Genomic DNA, 9,352 nt, shown 5'->3' with positions numbered 1-9,352 from the left:
TCCTGTTTTTTTTAGGGTTCATAGAAGGATTTCCTAATCCTCTTCTTTGAAACGCTCAATCATTAGACAGTCACCCTGTACTCTTCTCTTCATTTTACGAAACAGCACTTATGTGCCCCTACCATCTGCCAGCTCTGACATGCAGCAGTTACAGAGTGATGAATCTGTGATTGTTTTAGTTTTATGTTTTAGCTAGAGTTGAGATTCAGCCATGCTGTGACCTCAACAAGGTCAACTTAGTTTTCGTCATCTTCTTCTTCCCCATAGGAGATTCTGTTGCCCCCAGGTGAAGAGCTTCTCTGTATAAGGTCAAAAAATTGTCCCACTGCCCAATGCTTGCAGGGTCCAGCTGGTGGGGGGAGAATCTTGATTAGGCTGGGGATTAAACATGCAATAAATTCATAGAGATAAAAAGTCCTTTCGGAGTCAGACTCTGTGACGGACTTTGCTTTGTCAACAAATCACAAATTTGCACCTTTATTCCAATTATTCAGTCATGTTGCATCGGAAGTTCCATAAATGGCCTTGATGCCACGCTGAAAGTCCCAGAAGACTGAGTCATGGATTGGAAAAAGGTACAGAGGAAACCAAGAGGCTTTGATGGACCAATCAAATTACATGCGTAGCTTTTCGCAAGATTAACCAGCTGGTTGAATCATTAAATGGACATCAGCTTGTTCTTGATGTAAAGGTTAAACCTATTTATCACTTTTTCTTTCATGATAGACACAAGCAGAGCCAGGTTCAGGTCTCAGATGGTCCAGGGGTGTCTCAGTCCACTAGTAAGTAACCTTATAGTCAACAATTTCTGTCAGAATCACTATATTATACTAGAAATGTCATCATACTCGTCAAAAAAAGGTGGATAAGAGTATACTTCATAAAGCCAACAAATGACACCATGCTATTCTCTACAGCAATGTTGTTGATAAATGCCAGCTATATTTAATGCACAACTGAAATTGTGTTGCAGTTCATTGAGTCATTGGCATCTCAATGTTTAATGCTTATATTCATGTTCACATTACACTGATTCTAAACTGTTATGTAACATAACCAGGAAGAGAAACCCACATTCTTATCCATTTTGATAGAACGTATTCTATTGCGGTAACAATTCATATGAACCTAATGACCATCTGCACCATTTAACAGCATTAAATGGTGGGAAGCTTCGTGAGATATGCCATCAGCTCAGCTATAAAAATCTTGTTGAAGGATGGCTTGAATGATGTATCATATGCCATTATTTATCAAGAAAAGCCATACCTATATGGCAAGTGTTTTCTGCTGGCATCAGTTATTGATGTAGAAAGAAGGGTTTAAGAGGCAATCTATCAGATCTTCTTGATGGAGAGATTGGTTCCTATTCGGTAGGTAAGTTGCTTTTTAGATTTCAAAGTATAGAAAACCTAATATTTAGTTCTCTCTTCAAGTCAACCTCTTTAGGTTGCAACCTAAGCAATAGGTCAATGTGTGTGTGTGTGTACCTACTTAACCATATTTTGGGGACAAATTTGTACCCAAAAGTGAGGTAAACCTGACAAAATCTCCAAAAACCTCCCTTTGGGGATGTCCTCATTTGTAAAACAGGTTTAAAAATAAACTAAACAAAGTTGTTTTTTTTTAATTGTAAAAATGCAGAAAGTCTCCTCTGAAGGCTAAGTTTAGGTGTAGGGTAGGTGTAGGGCAATAGCACATACAGTTTGTACAGTATAAAAACCATTATGCCTATGGAATGTCCCCATTTAGATAAAACGTGTGTGTGTGTTTTAATATTTCAGAGTTTATAGTGGTTGTTGAATGTTATGTGTTTGTGCCGAGTACAAAGCAGTCCATGGATGGATGGATGGATGGATGGCCATTGCAGTCTCTCTCATTCACCCATGACTTTTAAAGCTGATCATGGTCTTCATTTATCATCCAGGACTCAGAAGGCAAACATTCACATTTTGCACCAAAAAAAGAGTCACAATAGTTTTTCAGTACCATTTCTCAATCTTTTTCTGACCCCTAGAATTAAACAGGCTTATTTTTTGTTGCTGTCCCTTTAAGATGTCCATGTGCCCTTTTCACACGTGAAATCAGTAAAAGCACTTTTTATATACTTATACCCATCTTTCAATAGCAGCCACTTGGCAAATCCTGCTTTACATTGTGACATTTTACAAAACACTGAAATATAATGCATAAACTGTGAAGGTCAGGCTAGAATGATCAAAAACTGTACTTGTTTTTAATGGAAGGATATGCAAAAGCGGCAGCCTAGAACAGCACAATATTTGTCTAACTTTCCTTTTACCGATACCATTAGTTCTTATGGTGTTTAGAATGTTATCTTTTATGTTTCTTACTTTCTCCTCATTACTTGATCGTGACTGAGCAGCCCAGTTTATGAACGCTGAATTGACGTTATTGATGTGTAAATGTAGGTGGTGTCAGACATCAAGATGTTTTTGCAGCATAGTTTCATTAAATGCTGCTTTCCGCTTCTTAAAAGATCAAGGAACACTGTATTTCCTATTACATTATTCTTTAAACTGTTCATGATTGGCATGAGTTCTGCAGTGCTGTCTAGATGCTGCATTGTGATGTTGTCATCATATTATATTTCAGGCTCAAATGTGACTTTTTATCACTGCATTTATCTTTCTCTTGGCAGAGATACTAGAAGTGAACAGATGTTTGAGTTCTCAATATTCAGTTCAGTTTTGATGTGATATGTCAGTCACAATTGGGTACTGGCTTGTCAGTCGTTCTGTCTGGCTTGTTTTGTTTGTAAATGGATTTGATCTTGTGAACTTTGGCTGACTTTATAGTGACCTAGATATATAGCATACATTGAATTACCCAGAAACCACTGCCTAATCTCATCTCATGTTTTTAACATGAGCATTGCTTTTTTCAAATACACAGTCGGTAGTATAGATTAAAGAAAGAGTCTCTTGTGATGTAACAGTCCTAACCAGGCACGGTGAGATTAAGTGAAATCTTGCTCAAAGTGGTATAAAATCCTGCTGTATATCATCGTATTAAATATGTTTTGTTTGACTTGTCACATCCTGCAGCTTTCTGCTTTCACTGTGGACAGACAAATAGTTTGACGTTGTAAATGAATTGCATTGCTCCTAGCTACGACACAGTGTCATTCTTTCTCTCTTCTCTCTGTCATGATGGTAAGAGCCTCAATGGGCAGTAAGCTTCCCATTAATCTTAGCTGACAGCTTGACCATAGATGTACGGCAGCGTGGCGATGAAATTCTGGAAAGGGTCTCGTTTGGAAAGTTAAAGCTTTCCTCTTCTCTGTATCACATGAGCATCATCACTGCAGTAGTTCTAGTCTAGGTGGAGGTTTTATTGAACATTAGAGACCTTAGTGTCTTTGACAGACAGCTGTGATTGGAGCCATTCCTAGTATTTCTTTAAAGGCAAAGTTTTAAAAATGAATCAAAGGCTTTACGAGGAGGCATTTTCAGCATTTTTTTTTCCAGGCTTACTTCACAGTGAGTTTCCATGTATTATTTATACACCACACAAAGCTGAGCGAAAGAGTAGGAGGGACAGTTCAAGCACTCATTCATATGCAGAATTATTCGGGTTCATTTAAAGAGTGCCATGTTACGTGCTATCAGCTAATAAACTCGGATTAGATATTTCATCTGTTCCTTCTGGCTCATAAACATATCTCTTTCCTAGAATAAGTCTCATTCTCTGTTCAAAAAGAAAAAAGAACTGTAAACGTGTTTTGTTGGAACATTGTTCATCATCCTGAGAACCTAGAAGGTGGTGGAGTAAAACAATAAATATTAAGTGAGTTTCGATTACTATAGAATATAAATTCTGCTCATCTATCAGTTTTTAAAAACAAATGTCATGTTTACAATAATGCAATTACAGTGGAAGCCTATGGGCCTTCAACTTTATACTGTACACAAATAAAAAGGCTACCTGCAATGTGCTGTTTATATACTATTTATATAGAGGCTGAAGATGCTTTTTACATTTTCTTTCTTAGTCAGGTTTCTCAGGCTCTTAAGCAGGTGTTTGTGCATGATGGCTTTTATTCCTGCCGTCAAATGAGCCACTTGTGTAGCGGGTGTTCTGCTGATGTCTGCTTGATGTTCTGCTCAGGTACAAAGTGTCTTTTTGTGTCCCTCAGAAACCAACAACAAACTGTGTCGGATTCGGAACTGTAACAAGCCTTCCATCTTACAGACAAATTAATATAATGCAGTTGATGTTTTTAGTATTTTGTGGTAAAAAATTAGGCTTTGTCTCTTAAACTGTCATGAAAACGACTGCTTATACTGTGATATGTCTGCTATTAGGTGATGGCAACCAACATCTGTTTTTTCTACATTACTCCAAAGTGGTGTAGTTTGACATTTCAGTAAGAAACTTTGATTGAGATAGTCGATGAATAATGCTAAATACTAATTTGATAAGGTAAATGAAACAGAGAATAGTGACTTTATAATTACTGCAAAGTCATTTAACTGCATTGCAACATCATTAGCAAGATTTATATTTCATCTCCGGTGCTTGAAATGCCTAAAATGGGTGTTTTATGATATTGAATTTCTGTATATCATCCCATAAACAGATCGGATGTCAAAGGCTATATTCAGAGTGAAATAATAGATACTGCATACTGTGCAATACATACTCAAAGCTTTTTTGTAAATATGTGAAATGCATTATAAAATGTTAAACTAGTAGTACACTAGTTTCAAAATGTTTAATTCAGGATACCGGACTAGTACTGATCTAGTTATTTTATGGTTCTTAACCCAACTTTTGTGTAAAAATATTATAACTTTCTGACATCCAATCAAATAATGAGAAAGACGTTAAAAATCATACAGGTCGTTTGTTATTCTGGAAATGGAAGGTTAGGTGGAGTCCATTGCATTGTGTTCCATACATATATTCCTTGCAGTGTGCTCTGTTGTAAACTGCACATTTTAGTAAAAGTAGTTGGTCATGCATTTATTCATTTCATGCAGGTGTATTCTATATGCATACTGCAGAAATGTTAAGAGTCATACATTATGCCATTAGTAGCTGTTCTGGTTGTTGGAAGTGCTGTAATTGCTGTAATAATATAAACTTGTTCTGATGTTCTACAGAAGCTGATGATGCTGAAATCATACATGAACAAGAGAGATCAGAGAAACAGGTGGAGGGCCGAGATGAAGCAGGTATCTAGAGATAAGAAGGCTGTCTTTAAGGGCAGATAAAAGGGCAGGGTTAATCATCTCATCACCATGGGTAATTAGTTCCAACTTCTAACATCCTAGAACCAATCGATCAAAGCTCACTCTAAATAGCCCACAGACAGGGACGAGCTATTCTAGAGGCCATAGAGACCTGAATGATGTCATGTCAGGGAATGTAGAAATGTCCCTGAATCAGTTATGCGACTGTAATGTATTAATGGGCTTCATCAGACCTCACAAAGGATGGTGGTGAATCCATAAAATGTCCACAGACAAATGATTTCATTTATGATTTATGATCACCTTTCCCCAGGTCTGGGTTCTTAGACTCTGCACAAATTCTCAAACTACTTTTTATTTTCAGCAGGTACATTGGAGCAGAAGAACAGACAATCACACATAAAAGAAAGAATGGGAAAACCCAATGCTATCTCACAACCAGTTCGTACATATTTTACAAGGTGGCTAATTCCTACGAAATCATATGAATTTGTACGAGTGAGGTTATACGAATTTGTACGAATTATCCACATCATAGAATATGTACGAATTGGTGTGAAATTGGGCTGGAAAAACCCAAAAATTCTATATGGTCTCGCTATCTATCTGTCCTCATAATGTGTAGATGCATTCTGTACAATACAGATATACAGTATATAAAAAAATGTTTTACAGTTATCTTGTTAATCCATAAAATTTTAGTCACTAGTCTGATATCATAGTTGTAGAACTGGGTTTCATTTCCTTTCTCTCATCTCTCCTGTACAGCTCCAGCACAGATATCATCACTATATCATCAGTCTCACTCTGGATCACTGCCAGATGTTCGCTTGGCTAAAATCAAGAAATTGAATGCCACAAAAACATTCAAAAAAACTTGTCCACAGGGATCTCCATATGCCACAGAATCAGTCGAGGCACCAATTTGACTGCCCCATTTATCTTCAAACATAACGATGGTTGGAGAAAACAAAGTAGTCCAGTTGGATTGAAATTGTACCCCCTCCTCCCTCCTTCCTATATTAGATATACAGTGTAATTTGTGATCAATCCCAAGACAGGGAAAAACGGTAGAAGAAGACTTTGTGTCCTCTCAGCTGTGGCAGGACTAGATTGAGCCTTAATCATTCAAACTATCAGCACAGACTGTGAATAAGCCCCTGATGGGCCCTTCATTTCGTTTGATTGGAAATGCACAGAAAAACCATCATCTTGCGTTAGTTTCCCAGTGCATGCATATGTGCATGTGTGTGTGCACACGTCTACACTCTGACATTTTGATTGGCCGTATAGTAAAACATTTTTTTGACTAAATCTCTCTGTGCTCGTGTAAATTAGAATGCCTTGGGCTTTGAGTGCTATTCGTGACTCTGGGCAGATGGTGAGGTTGAACTCCTGAGTGATGAATCAAGGGTTCGAAATATAGATCAGTGCAACTCTCTGCAGGAGCTGTGGTAAAAAGATCACCCCTAAAATAACCTGTAGATTGGTGCTTGAACAAATATAAAACTTAAATTTAAAATATCAAACGTTTATGATCTACACTGTAAAAAATTAATAAATAACAAAAAATGTAATGGTAATTTTCTGTTAGGACATTAACCCTAAATCACAACCCAATGCAGTGCAAAATTCACAATTCAGGTAAAAATCTGTTAAAAAAATCAATATGAAAAATTCCTCCTTCTTAATACTGTACATGTTCACATCTGCGCAGTATTAAACTGTCTGTTTAAAGACACCTAAATGCCACTTTACATTTACATTTACATTTAGTCATTTAGCAGATGCTTTTATCCAAAGTGACTGACAAATTAGGACAACAGAAGCAATCAAAAACAACAAAAGAGTGCTGTGACAAGGCTCGCTTAACCGGTTAATCTAGTGTTAGGGATTTTTTTAAATAAAAACAAAACAAGTCAAAAGAATAGAAAAAGAATAGCGCATGCTAGTGGTAGAGGCTCGTTTTTTTATAATAAATAAAAAGAAAACTATAGATAGAATAGAAAAAGAATAGAGCATGCTAGTGGTAGAGGCTCGTTTTTTTATAATAAATAAAAAGAAAACTATAGATAGAATAGAAAAAGAATAGAGCATGCTAGTGGTAGAGGCTCGTTTTTTATAATAAATAAAAAGAAAACTATAGATAGAATAGATAAATAATAGAGAATACTAGTGGTAGAGGCTCGTTTTTTGTAAGAAAACAAGTTACAATAGAAAGTTCAATTGGATATTTTTTTTTTATCATATTAGTAATGCATTATTTTTTCCTACTTAATTTATTTTATTTCAGTTTCTACTTTTATCTTTTTTATTATTATTATTATACTTGCAGGTTTTGTCCTCCATAATTCATACAGAATAGCCTTGTCAAGCTTATTGTTTTACTGTATAATGTTTTGTGCATGTATGTTTTATACACTTCATAACTTTCTTCTATTAAACCTCTGAGATGTGCAGAAACCTTCTAGTTGTTGTTTATACTGTACAATGAAAATGTACCAGGCAAATTCAAGCCTGGAATTACACATTTTCAGACAAAACGTAAGCAACACACATGCAAATTAAACTCTTACATCACTCAACATACAGCCATAGTAAACCTCAGATATAATAACCCTTCTGTCTTCTGTCTCATTTACATAAACTCCACCTTTTCCTCATCATCTCGCTTAACCTGTGGAGTTTTGACATCATCACAGCAGACCAGAGGCTTAGTGCTACAACACACCTGATGGCTACAGGTAAAACTTCTTGCTTCCTCTACTGAATATATCACATTAGCACAGAGCTTTGTTCTGTCTTTAACTCTGTTATTTTTCCATCAGTGTGTAAGGATAAGGGGGGAAGGGATGTTTTTGGTGCTGTGACACCAAATCCTCTTGAGGTGCACAGATGGTCACTATGGACACCAAAACATAACCATGACTATAACAGGGGGCACTTGTGGTGTCACACCTTATACAGATGAAAACAACAGAATAGAATCAGTGTTAGTGGCGTAAACACATATGCAATACATAGTTGTTGTTTTTTTACCAAATACTCAACTGTCTTCAGATCTAGCTTCAGCCATTTTTATTATTATTATTGTTGTTGTTGTTGTTTTAGAAGATGTGAAGAGTATACCTTCTAAAGACTTTAAATTTAAGAACTGGGAATTGGGAACATGCTCAACAGAGATATATAAATGCATGTGAAAGTTCATTTACAGTAGATACAATTAAAATTCTCCTTTAAATTTAGCTTTCTTTTTGTTACTTCTATTTACATTCAATTCTAATTAGGAACTGAATTTAATTAGTTCATTTTGAAAGTGCACAAACCTGACATACTAATAATACTGAAATTATTTTGAAGATGCCAATATAGGCAAGGCAAGGCAAGGCAAGTTTATTTATATAGCACATTTCATACACAGTGGTAATTCAAAGTGCTTTACATAAAAGAAAGTGAAATAGACATTAAAATCAATAAAAACATGGAAATAAGAATAATAAAAACAAGGAATTTTAAAATGATATAGAAAATGATTTAAAATAAATTTAAAGAAAATGATTATACATAAAATGTATTGCAGTCAGTTCGGACATATAGCACAGTGCTCATTCAAATGCACAGTTAAACAGGTGAGTTTTGAGTCTTGATTTAAATGTAGCTAATGTTTTAGCACATCTGATCTCTTCTGGAAGCTGGTTCCAGCTGCGGGCCGCATAATAGCTAAAAGCAGACTCCCCTTGTTTTGTGTGAACCCTTGGTATTTCTAACTGACTCGATCCTAATGATCTGAGTGGTCTGTTTGGTTTATATTCAGTGAGCATATCAGCAATATATTTAGGTCCTAGGCCATTGAGTGACTTATAAACGAGTAAAAGTACTTTAAAATCAATCCTAAATGTAACTGGAAGCCAGTGTAAGGACCTGAGGACTGGTGTGATATGCTCAGATTTTCTGGTTCTAGTCAGAATCCTGGCAGCAGCGTTCTGGATGAGCTGCAGTTGTCTAATGGTCTTCTTGGGAAGGCCGGTGAGGAGACCATTACAGTAATCCACCCTGCTGGTGATAAAGGCATGAACAAGTTTCTCCAAGTCTTGATTGGAGACAAAACATCTAATTCTTGCAATATTTTTGAG

This window comes from Barbus barbus, assembly GCF_936440315.1.
Source record: "Barbus barbus genome assembly, chromosome: 23".
Classification (NCBI taxonomy): domain Eukaryota; kingdom Metazoa; phylum Chordata; class Actinopteri; order Cypriniformes; family Cyprinidae; genus Barbus; species Barbus barbus.
Note: the sequence above shows the minus strand (reverse complement) of the source record.